The 16,514-nt window shown below is 42.0% G+C and overlaps 1 long non-coding RNA gene across 2 annotated transcripts; it reads left to right on the plus strand.

Annotated features, from left to right (window-relative positions):
* The first annotated feature begins 9,705 nt into the window (after nucleotides 1–9,705).
* LOC115156819 (uncharacterized) lies at nucleotides 9,706–16,100 on the plus strand. Of its 2 annotated transcripts, XR_003868332.1 has the most exons (3): nucleotides 9,706–9,863; nucleotides 14,783–14,967; nucleotides 15,922–16,100. It is a non-coding gene; the product is annotated as an uncharacterized LOC115156819 (long non-coding RNA). The 2 variants fall into 2 exon arrangements; XR_003868331.1 differs by lacking the exon at nucleotides 9,706–9,863 and having other exon boundaries at nucleotides 13,066–14,967.
* Nucleotides 16,101–16,514: the final 414 nt, after the last annotated feature.

A 16,514-nucleotide genomic window follows, 5' to 3' on the forward strand; every position in this document is an offset into this window, starting at 1 on the left:
AGGTTAGGAGTATGATAAGATACCATGCAAAGATTTAAGTGGAATGAACAGTTAAAAGCGCAACTCCATGTCTGGTCATTAAAGTCGGCATTATCAAGAGTCCCTAACATGGCTTTTATCATAAAATAGAAGGGGGGTAAAAAATGCAACATATTCGAATTAACACTGTCTATGTAAACTAATAAAACAATGTCTAGTGAATCCAAAAATATGTAACGTTAGCCTCGCTAGGTAGTATACTTAGCTGGTGCTAACAACTTGCACGTGGCGGTTCAGGCCAAACTGAACCAGTAGCTAGCTGTGCGTTAGACCGCCAATGCCCAGGAAAGTCCGATTAAACAGCTCTTTAAGCGTTGTGTCCCTGTATCGTTGTAGTTTTATATTGTGGCAATAAAATAGTAATGTCAAAATACGTTCGTAGACCAAATGTGCAGTTGCGATGAGCAACTATCTTCATTTACTCCCGTTTCGGCCGGTATGCACTTCACCCCCCAAAAAATATTCTAAATGAATTTACAAGCGACCGAAAATACCTATTCGGCAAACAGCTCAATACATTCGCGGCGAGTAATACATACCGGTTGTAAATGAAAATAATTACTCAGCGTTCAACGAACGTATTTTTACATTAATATTAGCAGAGCTGGTGGTGAATGGAAGTTTGAATCCGCAACGCACTGATAACGTTACTGGTTCAAGGCCACGCATGAAAATACACCACCGTGCAATTCAAAAATCCAAATAGCCACACAAAATAGACATTTTTAGTAGTACGCATAATAGTCCAGTTCTTTTAACGTTACACTATCTTCCAAAGCAACTAAAAATTGAATAGTTACCATTTTGTGGCCCGCACAATATGACCTGTACACCATATATTGTTGAGTTAAGCGCGGAAGAGGGTTTTATGAAGGGGTGACGTTGGTATTTATACTATCACCCTGCTGCATTGTGGGAAAAATCGGTGTCACGTTACATGATGTCATACATAGCCATACGGTCAAAGACAGTACAGTACGTGATAACACGTTTTACCGAAGCCGCACACTCACTTGTGGGCTGGTTTCGTTCAACATTGGTTTTGTTCTAAAAGAAAACATTATGGTTTTACTTTTAATAGTTCTACCTTGTACACGTACGATAGGAAAGCAGTGAATGTGTTTAGCTAGCTAGCCAACTATAGTAGCCAACCAACTAGAAAACTGGATTATTGAATGGCTCCCACTGACTGAGACATGGAGAACATAGTTTAGCCTTTTCTTTTCATACTGGTAAATTAGCTAGCCTGATTAAGCAAGATTGCCATAGTCTGACTAAGCAAGACAGTAGACACTATACTAAGGTTTACCTGGCCAGCTCTGATAAACAATATGGGCTTGCATTTCTGGTTCCTAAACCCCAATCTAATGAGTGTGTAGTCTATTTTAATGTCCATTTCAAGTCTATCTGTATTTATGAACTCGGAAATAGAAAAACTATTAACTGTGTAGTAAAATTATTCTACTTTGTCTATCCATCGTGTGTGTGTGTGTGTGTGTGTGTATGTGTGTGTGTGTGTGTGTGTCTGAGGGGGAGGCTTGCAAGCTAAACAACACCATCTCAACCGTGAAGCACGGGGGTGGCAGCATCATGTTGTGGGGGTGCTTTGCTGCAGGAGGGACTGGTGCACTTCACAAAATAGATGGCATCATGAGGCAGGAAAATTATGTGGATATATTGAAGCAACATCTCAAGACATCAGTCAGGAAGTTAAAGCTTGGTCACAAATGGGTCTTCCAAATGGACAATGACCCCAAGCATACTTCCAAAGTTGTGGCAAAATGGCTTAAGGACAACAAAGTCAAGGTATTGGAGTGGCCATCACAAAGCCCTGACCTCAATCCTATAGAAAATGTGTGGGCAGAAATGAAAAAGCGTGTGCGAGCAAGGAGGCCAACAAACCTGACTCAGTTACACCAGCTCTGTCAGGAGGAATGGGCCAAAATTTACCCAACTTATTATGGGAAGCTTGTGGAAGGCTACCCAAAACGTTTGACCCACTCCAATACCATGATGCTGCCACTACACACTCATTAGAAACAATTTAAAGGCAATGCTACCAAATACTAATTGAGTGTATGTAAACTTTTGACCCACTGGGAATGTGATGAAAGAAATAAAAGCTGAAAGAAATAATTCTCTACTATTATTCTGACATTTCACATTCTTAAAATAAAGTGGTGATCCTAACTGGCCTAAGTCAGGGACTTTTTACTAGGGTTAAATGTCAGGAATTGTGAAAAACTGAGTTTAAATGTATTTGGCTAAAGTGTATGTAAACTTCTGACTTCAACTGTATTTGCATACACTAGGGATGTCACAGTGAACTGATATTGCTCACCTTAACCCAATTTCGTTTTTTGATACATTTTAGAGAGGAAGATGAAGACAGAACCTTCAGAGACTGAAGACGGGAATGACTCCCCGTTCAAAGGAACAGATGCATCACAGCTCAGCGTAAGCGGTGCCTCCCCTCCCTCCACTGATGTTTTAAAGTCAAGTGAGGAGGATGAAGATGCGCTTTCCTCTGAGACAAAAGCCATAGAGACCAGAGCTTCAAAAAAGAGAAACAAAAAACATCTCCGGCCCTAAAGCAGCACAGAAACGGGGCAAAAGAAGGCCATGCCTCTCTCCATCCTCTCCCCCCCCTGGACACCCAGCCCTGCCAAATCCAGAAAAAAAAACGCTAATCCAGCCACACCTCTTAACAGTGGGTCAGCGAGGAGGTGGAGGATTGAGGATGAACCAGACCAAGAGCCTAAACTGTTCCCCTTCAAACCAGCCAGGACTCCAGGACACCAGCTAAACATTTCAAAGTACTACACCCCACTTGAGCTCTTCCAGCTGTTCTTCAGTAATGACGTTGTTGATACTCTCTGCTCAAATACAAACGAGAATGTCAAGAGAAGACAAGAACAGGGATTTAAAGAACCATGGAGATCTGTATCCATGGAGGAATTGTACAAATACCTCAGCATTGTAATCTATATGGGTCTGCTGAATGTGCACACTGTTTCAGACTACTGGGTCCCAAACAGGTTGTATGGTATTCCTTTTTGTCGTACAGTCATGACCATGACAAGATTTCGGGCCAATCACCTATTCACTGCACTTGAGTGACCCAGCAGAGGGTGAGGAAAACAACAAGAAGAAGGGTACTGCGGGGTACAATCGGCTCATGAGAATCAAACCTCTCAAAGACCAGATATTGGAGGCACGCAGGGACTTCTCCCATTCCAGAACCTTTCCATTGACGAGCGCATGGTGCGCTCCAAGGCCCACCAATGCCTCAAACAATACATGAAATCCAAGCCCTACAGGCATGAAATCAAGGTCTAGTGTTTTAGCTGATTCACGAAATGGTTACACCTGCGACTTCAATGTATTTGTGAGCAAGAACCCATCTGCTTCAGGAAAAAGGGAGTGCTATGACGCTTTCATGATCCTGTTGAATGTCCCTTACTTGGGCACAGGGTACATTTACATTTACATTTAAGTCATTTAGCAGACGCTCTTATCCAGAGCGACTTACAAATTGGTGCATTCACCTTATGATATCCAGTGGTACCACATTTACCTTTGATAACTATTTCACCGGCACAACTCTCTTCAGTGACCTGTACAAGAAGAAACTGGGAGCATGTGAAAATCGTGTGGGCCTCTCTGGCATCCAAGAGAACAGCATGCCTCCCAGAGCAAAGAGAGGAACCATCCGCTGGCTTTGTGACGGGGAGCTGTTCTTCAAGTGGATGGACGCATGACCAGTCACCATGTTCTGACATTGCACTGAAAGGGGATGTTCAGGAGGGGAGGGGGAGGAGCAGGCTGAACAACAGAGTAAACAGTGAGTGGGGAAGCAGGGTGAAGGGGAAGAGGAGGCGGAAAAGGGTTCATTGTGCTGTCCTGTGCTCACTAATGATCCCATCACTGTTGAGACAAGGGATAAAGCTCGTGAGGGCAGGAGGGTCTGTCTTTTGTTCATGAAAAATACGATTTGGCAGTGCGAGTCCTGCAAGGTGGCACTCTGCATTATACCAGTGGTGGAAAAAGTACTAAATTGTCATAATTGAGTAAAAGTAAAGATACCTTATTAGAAAATGACTCAAGTAATAGTGAAGGTCACCCAGTAAAATACTCCTTGAGTAAAAGTCTAAAAGTATTTGGTTTTAAATATACTTAAGTATCAAAAGTAAATGGAATTGCTAAATTGTATTTAAGTATCAAAAGTAAAAGTATAAATCATTTCAACTTCCTTATATTCAGTAAACCAGACGGCACAATTTTCTTGTTATTTTTATTTACGGATAGCCAGGGGCACACTCCAACACTCAGACATAATTTACAAACAAAGCATTTGTGTTTAGTGAGTTCACCAGATCAGAGGCAGTAGGGATAACCAGTTGAGCAAACGTAAGTGTTTTCTTCCCAGGCGTAGTAACGCAAGGCTTTATCGCTGGGATATGAGGTAACAACAGGACCTGGCCTATGTGTCACGCCCTTACCTGAGAGAGACGGTTTATTTCTTTATTTTGTTAGGTCAGGTGTGGGGTGGGCATTCTATGTTTTGTATTTCTTTGTTTTGGGCCGAGTATGGTTCCTAATCAGAGGCAGCTGTCTATCGTTGTCTCTGATTAGGAATCATACTTAGGCAGCCTTTTCCCACCTGTGTTTGTGGGTAGTTATTTTCTGTTTTGTTATCTGTTACATGACAGAACTGTTGGCTGTTTGTTTGTTGTTTTTTGCTTTTTGCTTTAGTGGTCTGAGTTAAAATAAATATTCATTATGAACACGCTGCACCTTGGTCCCCTCTCTACGATGGTTGTTACACTATGTTAAAAGTTTTTTTTTTTTAAGTACTAAGTGTTTGTTAGGTGTTAAGCCTGTGTTTAAAATATGCCTAAAATAATTAAATACAAAGTGACTGTTGAATTGTGTTTGGGAAATAAAGATAGACATGGTCTTAAAAAGCTAGTGGTAATATTTCATTCAATACAGAAATACCCATGGTAAGTGGTGCCAAGATTCTACTTTTTTGGGAGAAAGAAGCTATTACATTTAAATAAAAAAAAACATTCTAGTCATTTTAGCAGATGCTCTTATCCAGAGCGACTTCCAGTAGTGAATGCATACATTTCATACATTTAATTTCGTGCATTTCTTTTTTTTTTTGTACTGGCCCCCGTGGGAATCGAACCCACAACCCTGGTGTTGCACACACCATGCTCTACCAACTGAGCCACAGGGAAGCTATATTTTCAAAACTAATGTTGACATGAAGACCATTTCCAGGGATACACAACATCCTGAAATATATGTAGACATCTTTGTTAGGATGAATACTCTAATGCCCTTGACGGAATCATTTTGCTATTCTTTTAAAATTAGCAACTTTGTATTTAGCATTTTGGAACTTTTTTCTCATAATTCTGAAAATATTGTTCACAGCTATGCCTTGGGATGGCCATTTTGGACACATCTCAGCTTGCCTGCTTTGGTTACCAGTGTTAATTCACAAAAAATCTCTAACATTATTTTCATTTTGTTTCATGAAATTATATTTTGAAATATATGCAACCAAATGAACTATGTCTTTGTTTTTAAGTGTCTGGTTTTGAAATAACAATGTACCATATTATGAGGGAATCATATCTGATAGGATCAGTATATAATTGATTGCGTTTGGATTTTCATTTTACTTCCAAAATATTTATTAGGAAATAACTTTCATATGATCATTCTGGGGCTGGACTTTTCACAGTTGGATCATGTAAAACCTGCAAAAATTATGAGATAAATTAGCATCTTGGTAATGTGAACATTATTCCACCATTACATTTTTGCTATTGGGAAATTCACATAAATTACTGTTTTCACCAGTAGTTCAGCTCATATTCAGCTCCCCTCTAGCTCTATTCTTTACCATTTTTGCAACTTCTGCCATTTGGTTATTTTCTTGGTCCGCAGAGGTGCAGTGGACTTCTGTACAGTAGCAGATCTTACTCTGCACCCCTGGCCCTGAGTCTCCTCCCTCTGGTAGCCCATGTCCCAACGTCCCATCATCTCCACCCTGGTATGACCTCCAGGGTACTGGGACTGGATTCCTGGATTGGCAGCAATGAACTCCTTGATCTTCTGGTCTGCCTCTAGATTCAGGTCTATCAGCCTATTGAGCCTGGCCTGTTCCTTTGCCTTCTTCTCCTGAAGAATTGTTTTTATCTTCTGAGCCCTCGCTTTCTCCCACTCCTTCCAGCGCTTCTCCAGCCTTTGTCTCCTCTCCTCTTTTTTTATGAGTTCCTGCCTTATGATCTTCTGTAGGTCCCATTGGCGAAGGATGGCATTTCCGTAAATGGCATAATCATTGCATACTAAACTCTGTATGTTAAAGGTTGTGTTGATTCTCTTGCGATAATCTTCTTTGACTCTTGTATTGATCCAATTGATTATCCTCCTCCTCTTGCTCCTAGCCTCCTTGGGGTCTGTCTCCTCCTTGTCATAACTGTACCAGAGACATTTGTATCCGTCCCTGCAGAGTTCGCAGTCGCAGGGCCCATACATTAAAAGGTATTCCACCTCTTCATCACCGTCAGCCTCATCTGCTTCATCAGGCAGTGAGTTGTCCTCATGACTACCCTGGCTGCTGTTCTTGTCCTCCAACTCCCTGTACCAGAGCCCATTTCTCTGTACCCTCTTCAGCGTGTTCTTTCTTCTGTCTCTCTTCTCCCACTCTTGCCAGCGTCTTTCCAGCCTCCGTCTGGTTTGCTCACCTTTGAGGAGTTTTGCCCTCTTTTCTCTCTCTCGCTGGGCACGGCTGCAGATCACTACACCGTTTATGTACAACTGATCACTTTCAGTCTCCTCCCTCCAGTATGTTCTTGCAATCTTTCTCTCGTTTCTCTCTTTGACTTTTTTGTTCACCCAGCCAATCACTTTCCCAGTCACGCTGTCCACTTTGGTAGTTCTCTCATCTGCCTCATTACTGTTTGAGGTACAGGTTCCTCCCTCCATATCTCCATTAGTCATACTATTGGCAACATTCATAGGTGGTGCACTGTCTTCTTTACTAATATTACTTGAGCCTGATAATATTTCCTCATCATTGCGTCTGTAACATTTCTCGATGGCTTCGGCCTGTCCTCTACGCCTGGCCTCCTTTTGAAGCTCATGCTGGGCTTCTTCCAGATCTGAGGAACGCATAATGTTATTGTTGCCCATGTGAGCCAACTCTTCATCCTCACACTCCTCATCCTCAATGTCCTGCAGCTCCATGTCTGCCTTCTCAGCCCTGGGCCTGGGTGCTGGGTCAGCCTTGGGCTTGAGTCCATACTCAGGTGTCAGGTCTGGTTTCGTCCTGGGCTTGCACTCAATGACCCTGACTTTTAGCACAGGGACAGCAGGCTCCAACTTTCTCTGGACCCTCTCTTTGTCCTGTTGCACACTCTCCATATCTGTGTTCCCCCATGTCTTCTGTCCTGTTTTTCTTTCATATTTATCTGCCTTTGTCTTATCCTCTTGTACCCTGAAATTCTCTATCTCTTTCAGTCTCTCCTTTGTTTCCTTCTCCTGTTGCCTCCTTGCCATCTCTGCCTCCTGCATGTCTTGTTGGCACAAAACAGGGATATATGGAGGTGATCTGAAGAAGACAACACAGCTGTGTCTCTTCTTGGGTACTCCTTATTTATGATGTCATTCCATTCTATCATTCATACCATTGTCATAATCCAAATCCTATTTGTGATGACAGTGTTAAATCATCTGTCTTGAAAGATGATTCTGAAGCAGCAATTCTTTCCCTGATTAACTGATATTGTATCTCTGTAAGGGTATAAAACTAGTCTCATCAATATGAAATAGCGTACTACTTATCTTGTTTACCCAGAAGTAAAATTCTCATAAAGTTGTCACTTCCTGTTTCACTTCTGGGGGGAATGTGTTGTGAAATTGTGATTTCCGTTGTGTTAAGGAAATGAGAATTTCCTCATGTGAAGCCCATTGATTTGCAGAACTGGCCTCTTTTGATTACTAGCAGATATGGTTTTTAAATAGTATTATTATAAGTGGTTTACTGACGCCTGCTGCTGCTGAAGTGCGAAACAAATTATTTAATTTTGGTCCATTCATTGTGCAGAGGGACGCGTTGTTGTGTCTGGACTGGACGCACTGGAGATAAGGAAAATGGCATCCCTTGAGTGGGCAAGAATAAGATGTATGTCAGGAGAAGTGCAGTATCATCATAAGGAGACTTATACTTGGAATACGGAGGAGGAATGGAGGGAAAAAGAAAGGCAGAGGAGGTTGAAGAGAGAGAGGGGTAGGAAGAGGGTGAGCTTGAATCGGTTAAAAATGGCAGGAAAAATGGAGATGGTTTGTTAAAGAAGATGGGTAGAAAGTGTAAGCAGAGTGAGCTGTACGTCGGATCAAAGACAAGAGAAATGGAAGTGAATGAGGGCGAAGTATCGGAGGGGGTAGGTGTGGTGAAGTTCTCGGAGCCTGAAGCTTGCACCGAGGGTCAGGATAAAGATGAGTCTGTGACGTAATGAGTGTATTTTTTTTTTTTTAAGTGGACCGTTGCGTTTTGGATGATCCATTTGTGGTTTCCAGAGTTGGGTGCTGTGAAGGTAACCAGAAGTGGTCTGGTGACACGTTTTGGAGTTTCTGCTGGTCAGAGGGAGCTGGCGCTCCTCATTAAACAAATGGGGACAGGAGATGTGAATTGTTTTGCTCTAAAGAAAAGGGCACCATTGAAAGGAGTGATTACTGGGGTAGCTGTAAATGTGAAAGTTGACCAACTGAAGGGGAAGATTCCCAGTGTTTGTGATGCTCGCCGTTTGGTGCGACGCAGACAGGGTGGTGTGAGTGGTGAAACAGGAGAGTCATTGTCTGTTCTTTTGAGTTTTGATGTTGAATCTCTGCCTGACAAAGTGATGTTAGGATATATAAGTTATCCTAATACATTACATTGTTACAGGTGTCAAGCTTATGGGCATGTGGCAGCAGTGTGTAGGAGGGAGGTTCCTAGGTGTGAGAAGTGTGGAGAAGGGCATGAGACAAAGGAATGAGTAGCATTGGGGAAAGTAGTGGTATGTGTTAATTGTAGTGGTGCCCATGGGGCTGGGGATCAAAAATGTCTGTTGCGAGAGAGGCAGGTTGAGGTTTCCAGGGTTAGAGTAGTGCAGAAGATGTTATATGCTGAGACAGTGAATAAAATAGAGGAAGATGGGTTGGGGTGGGAGGGATCCTGAAAGGAGTGGTGTGAGTAGTATGTCTACTAGTACAGAGAGATAGGTCAACAAGTCATATATGCTTGAGTATGGTTCGATTTTTAGTGTTTATAGAAATGGTTATCAACTGTACTGGAGGGATGGAACATAAGTCGCTGAAAAATGAGGTTGTGGTGGCAGCTGCAGAGAGGTGTACAAGACTTGTCAGAAGAGTTACAGGGTGTGTTGAGTGGTGGTGTCCTGTCCTTTCAAGCTGTTGGCCTGAGGTAGGACTAGATCGATTTAAATAGTGGAGTAGGGTGGTGCGTTTGAGTGTAAGGTATTTTTGTTGATTTATTTTTAAGGGAGTTATAAGGGAGTTATACTCCAGTCTAGTAGGTGGCGGTAATGCAAAAGTGTTTGGATGCCAACCGCCGTTAAACCTCATCGAAGAAGAAGCAAAGGAAGCCAAGTCGCTCTCGGCCAAACCCCTCCCTTCGCTAATTTCACAGTGTTTATGATCCGGGTGGGCAGCTACCTTTAACTAGCTGTATAATTCATCCTACATTACGATCAACTGGCCAGCTGTATCAGGCAGCTAGATGCGAGGGGAAACACATCTATTTGGTAGCTATCCATCTGATTGATATTAAGAATGACATTTGTTACAGAATCTCCCCGTCGAGGGCGCTACTACAATACAGCTATATCACTGTTTGTCTGAGTATTTGTGTATTCATCAATTCCTCCTACTCATGCCTTAAGCCAATCGAAAAATAGCTCTGTCTCACACAAAGTTCCCTCAATTTTTTTTCGGTGCAAATCTCATGTTTGCTCAGCAAACTTTAACGTTATGTGCAACTTCCAGCGCTCGTTTATTGTGAACACTGACCAGACCGCACAGCACGCATGTTGATTTTGTCCATCCACACCAGACGCGATCAGTTCACGCTGGTTGAAATATCAAAACAAACTATATTAATTTGGGGACAGGTAGAAAATCATTACATTTATGGCAATTTAGCTAGCTAGCTGTTGCTAACTAATTTGTCCTGGGATATAAACATTGGGTTATTTTACCTGAAATATACAATGTCCTCTACTCCGACAATTAATCCACAGATAAAATAGTAAAAGTTTGTCCATGAACAAAATGTGCACAAGTGGCTACATACAGCTCTCGCTCTGTTCTCAAAACAAGCGTATCAAATCAGTTTATTTGTCACGTTCGCCGAATACAACAGGTGTGGACCTTACAGTGAAATGCTTACTTACAGGCCCTAACCAACAGTGCGATATTTAAGTAAAACATGGGTATTAAGTGAACAATATATATTTTTATTTAACTAGGCAAGTCAGTTAAGAACAAATTCTTATTTACAAGAACAGCCTAGGAACAGTGGGTTAACTGCCTTGTTCAGGGGCAGAACAACAGATTTGTACCCTTTTCAGCTCGGGGATTCAATCTAGCAACCTTTCGGTTACTGACCCAACGCTCTAACCACTAGGCTACCTGCCGCCCCAAATAAGATAAGTAAAGAAATAAAAACAACAATAAAAAGACAAAAATAACAGTAGCAAAGCTATATACAGTAGCGAGACTATATACTGGCACTGGTTATTTGGGCTAACTGAGGCAATATGTACATGTAGGTATAGTTAAAGTGACTATGCAAAGATGACTAGCTTGGAAAGACAGTACCGTGCAGTAGCGAAGAGCCCTCAATGCTGCTCGATCATCCTATTTTTCCAACTTAATTGAGGAAAATAAGAACAATCCAACATTTATTTTTGATACTGTCGCAAAGCTCACTAAAAAGCAGCATTCCCCAGGAGAGGATGGCTTTCACTTCAGCAGTAACAAATTCATGAACTTCCTTGAGGAAAAGATCATGATCATTACAAAGCAAATTATAGACTCCTCTTTAAATCTGCGTATTCCTCCAAAGCTTCGTTGTCCTGAGTCTGCACAACTCTGCCAGGACCTAGGATCAACGGAGACACTCAAGTGTTTTAGTACTATATCTCTTGACACAATGATGAAAATAATCATGGCCTCTAAACCTTCAAGCTGCACACTGGACCCTATTCCAACTAAACTACTGAAAGAGCTGCTTCCTGTGCTTGGCCCTTCTATGTTGAACACAATAAATGGCTCTCTATCCACCGGATGTGTAACAAACTCACTAAATGTGGCAGTAATAAAGCCTCTTGAAAAAGCCAAATCTTGACCCATTAAATATTTTAAATCTTCAATCTTACATTCCTCTCAAAAAAAATTGAAAAAGCTGTTGCGCAGCAACTCACTGCCTTCCTAAAGACAAACAATGTATACGAAACGCTTCAGTCTGGTTTTAGACCCCATCATAGCACTGAGACTGTACTTGTGAAGGTGGTAAATGACCTTTTAATGGCATCAGACCGAGGCTCTGCATCTGTCCTTGTGCTCCTAGATCTTAGTGCTGCTTTTGATACCATCGATCACCACATTCTTTTGGAGAGATTGGAAACCCAAACTGGTCTACACGGACAAGTTCTGGCCTGGTTTAGATCTTATCTGTCGGAAAGATATCAGTTTGTCTCTGTGAATGGTTTGTCCATGTTAAAAAAACTATCTGAGCGGTAGATCTCAGCTTGCATTTTGACTCAAAGTACACTTGAAAGGTTGGTGACCACTGTTCTAGAGTTTTCCTTGTTAACATTCTGTGAATGTTTTTTTTAACATGACTTACTTATGCAATAATTACATTTTTTAACATGACTTACATATGCAACATTAACCAATTAAAAACAGTACTGTAGAAATGAGGTTTGTGCAGTAAGCTATAGGCCCAATACATTGTCACTGCATATTGGTGTTGCTTGAATTGCGCTGCCAATGAATGCATTGTTGTTCGGTGCATTTTTTTAAATAGGCTACATGGTCACACCGGTAATGGATCCGTTTTTATTTTACTTGGCTCATGGTGCCTGCATCAGATGGTCAGTCTCAGTAGACTGAAGGTCCGCCTCTCAACATCACTCCACTCTCCCTTTCCTCCACTGACCAAAAAGGGACACCACCTTCCAGCTGATGGTAAAACTCGAGTCGCACCACATTATTTCTGCCTCATGCAAATATTCATGTTACTCCTATGAACAGAGAAAGTAAAATATTCCTCGATATTAAAGACCCAAGCCGCTAATAATAACAACACAAGCCTATCGATACACTTTCCTACTCATTCATTACTGCTGCAGTGCTAGTTGTAGCGCTGAGTGGAAATAGGAAGAAAGCACATTTTATAGCTTATAAAAGTGTTGAATACAAAGTCTTGACAGTGCTGAGTAAGAACTTAAACATGAATTCACTCATAAAAACAGCATCTCTTTGCCATTTTGAACCATTTCATGTGTCTGAAGGTACAAACTCTGCCTTCCCGGCGGGCCCAGAGAGCTGCAGACACAGTCATCTGAGCAGTAGGCCTATAGTGCATTTGATTTGCTCTCTGGGCCCATCGGAGAAGGCAGAGTTTGCTTCTCTCTGCCTGCTCCCAGAGGCAGTTTGGAACTCGGTAGTGAGTGTTGCAACCCAGGACAGACAATTTTTACGCGCTTCAGCACTCGGCAGTCCCATTCTGTGAGCTTGTACCACTTCGCGGCTGCGCTGTTGTTGCTCTTAGTTATTTCCACTTCACAATAACAGCACTTACAGTTGACCGGGGCAGCTTTAGCAGGGCAGAAATTTAACGAACTGACTTGTTGGAAAGGTGGCATCCTATGACGGTGCCACATGAGAAGTCACTGAGCTCTTCAGTAAGGCCATTCTACTGTGAATGTTATCCTATGGAGATTGCATGGCTTGTGCACGATTTTATACACCTGTCAGCAACGGGTGTGGCTGAAATAGACAAATCATTAAGGTTTTCGGACCATTATTTCAAGTGAAAAACATGAATAAATGCGTGGTCTCAAATATTCAACATTTAAGGAAGTTAAGTTACATTATAATAAATATCTTTGTTTTTTCACTGGATGACCCCTCATTTTGAATGACTTAAAAATGTCGGGAAAAGGGGAGATGGTTTGTTAAAGAAGATTGGTAGAAAGTCTAAGCAGAGTGAGCTGTACGTCCTCATTCACTTCCATTTCTGTTGAGTTCGATCCAACGAAGTATCAGAGGGGGTAGGTGTGGTGAACCCACGCCATCTGATGCCCCGTGGGGTTCACCACACGCCATGGTGATTTGTTTGAATCCGTAACTATGTGGCAGAGTGCGAAGTAGGTACATGTCCTTCTTGTTTCTGTATTGGGTGACGGGACCATAGCTCATTATGTGGAGTGTCATGATTTGTGGATTTTTGTTCATGACATCTCTTAGGACAGACTCCAGGTGAGCCCATACTGCTCTCTCATCATGTCTAAGCGAGTCAGATATGGTGGCGTAGGACTGGCTTCCTTCCGATCGTAGACTGCTGTCTACTCCCCCCAAAGTAGAACGCCTGGGTTTCTGTGGCTAATTTGCAAGTGAGTCAGCAGTAATCTGTATCCTGACGATAAAGGCATCTGCAAATGGACCCTCAATTAATATAGATAGGTTAGTAGTTGTTTACATAAACTTATTTTCAGTATTAGCTGCTTGATGTGCTATACTATAAAAAAATGACAAACATATTGACACCATTCAGTAGAACCATTTAGTCATTTTTTTAAATTTTATTTAACTAGGCAAGTCGGTGAAGAACAAATTCTTATTTACAATGATGGCCGAGGAACAGTGGGTTAACAGTGGCAAAATTACAGATTTTTACCTTGTCAGCTCAGGGATTTGATCAAGCAACCTCTTGGTTACTGGCCGCGAGGCTACCTGCCGCCCCCGTCATATGGTGTAACCGGAATTTCTGGTGACTAGGAATGCTTACTTTAGTTCCACCGTATGACTTTTATCACATAAACATGTGCTTATACACCCATGTGAACACTTGACTTTGACATCAAGTAATTTTAAACGTTAAAAAGGATATGTATGAAAATACCCGTAAATAAGTATAGAGCCGGGAATTTAAAGTTAGAGCGAAATTTAGTATAGAGACAAATTTAAAGTTTAACTTCACTGTCCAGATAAATACGTAGAGGAGTATAGGCCCGGATTCAATACAAGGTGTTATAGAGCAGCATAATATAACAAACTTCTAATAGTAAATTACGCTTGAGCCGACATGTGTAGCGCTAACCATTAATGCAGTCTCTGCGAACGTCAGGGGAAAATGCCTTTTTAAAGGCGCATTGTTGGCTGTTTAGTGCGCTGCGCTATAACGCAACTTGCATTGAATCCCAGCCATCAGCGATGTAGTGGTAAAAAAAAATAGTTGGGTAAACGCTGATCGCCGTTTGCGGTAAGTAAACACTCCCTTTACTTTGAATGCATGTTCCTGCTAAAGGTGGGTAAATGCTCACACAAAATGAATAAAAAGGTTTGTAAACTGCCAGCCATAGATTACTACACACGTTGATCAATAGCTTAGCCGTTATATTGCACCTGTTATTGATCCCCTGTTCCCTCCCAGATGAAGACTTGTTCCATGTGTGAGAACAGAACGGGCTACTGCTCTAGAGCATGACCCCTCTCCCAGTGCTTGCTGGGAAAGAGGAGGTCAAAAGCACTGCCGACCACGTCCTTGAGACGTTCTACCCCGTCTCTCCCACCATCGACCTGCAGTGTGTCCAGGTCTACCAGGAGCAGAACCGTAAGGTAATACTACTGTTTATCTGTCAGCAAAACCAGTTAATACACCTACAGATCCATAGGATTTGACTGACATGTTTTATTTATTTCACCTTTATTTAACCAGGTAGGCTAGTTGAGAACAGGTTCTCATTTACAACTGCGACCTGGCCAAGATAAAGCAAAGCAAAGCAACGCAAAGGAGCAAAATAAATAACAGTATGGGGATGAGGGAGTTGGATAGGATATTTACAGATGGGCTGTGTACAGGTGCAGTGATCTGTGAGCTGCTCTGACAGCTGGTGTTTAAAGTTCGTGAGGGAGATATGAGATATGATCCCCAGCATCAGTGTTTGTTTTCTGTTTCGTTACACTTGAAGGAAAGGCATCCAAAGGAGGAATTGGCTTTGGGGGTGACCAGTGAGATATACCTGCTGGAGCGCGTGCTACGGGTGGGTGCTGCTATGGTGACCAGTGAGCTGAGGCAGGGCTTTACCTAGCAAAGACTTATACATGACCTGGAGCCAGTGGATTTGGCGACGAGTATGAAGCGAGGGCCAGCCAACGAGAGCATACAGGTCGCAGTGGTGGGTAGTATATGGGGCTTTGGTGACAAAACTGATAGACTGCATCCAATTTGCTGAGTACAGTGTTGGATGCTATTTTGTAAATGACATCGCCGAAGTCAAGGACCGATAGGATGGTCAGTTTTACGACGGTATGTTTGGCAGCACGAGTGAATGATGCTTTGTTGCGAAATAGGAAGCCGATTCTAGATTTAATTTTGGACATAATCTAACAGTTACAAAATACACTGTACCGCTGTGTAGTTTTACAGGTCCCACAATTGTCACACATTTGTTATAAACAGAAATGGATAGTAACAGTGAATCCATTTTACTTAGTAACTTAGATTTTATACAAAAGGTATTTGAAAACATATGACCAGGTTTTTTTTCCCTCTCTGCTTTGCCTCTTCAGATTCCTCCAGGTCTGTCGGGGTACAAGTCTAAAACGTTCCAGAGGTTCTTGTCCCTTTATCTGAATGGAGCTGTGTGAGCTGCAAAAAATCAGCGCCTAAACAACAACAATAACCTTCCCATTTCTGTCAATACTGTCATATCTGAAAATAAAGAGACCCTAGATAATCTATCTCATCATAGTCAAACGTTTCATTGTGTTTCTCTACCCTCGGACTGTTGTGGTTTTGAAATACACTTAACAAAAATAAACGCAACATCCAATAATTTAAGTTACAGTTCATATAAGGAAATCAGTCAATTGAAATACATTAATTATGCCCTAATCTATGGATTTCACATGACTGGGGACACAGATATGCATCTGTTAGTCACAGATACTGTACCTTAAAAAGAAGTAGGGAGGTGGATCAGAGAACCAGTCAGTATCTGGTGTGACCACCATCTGCCTCGTGTAGCGCAACACGTCTCCTTCACATAGAGTTGATCAGGCTGTTGATTGTGGTCTGTGGAATGTTGTCCCACACCTCTAAAATGGCTGTGCGAAGTTGCTGGATATTGGCGGGAACTGGAACACGCTGTCGATCCAGAACA

This window comes from Salmo trutta, chromosome 21 (assembly GCF_901001165.1).
Source record: "Salmo trutta chromosome 21, fSalTru1.1, whole genome shotgun sequence".
NCBI lineage: Eukaryota > Metazoa > Chordata > Actinopteri > Salmoniformes > Salmonidae > Salmo > Salmo trutta.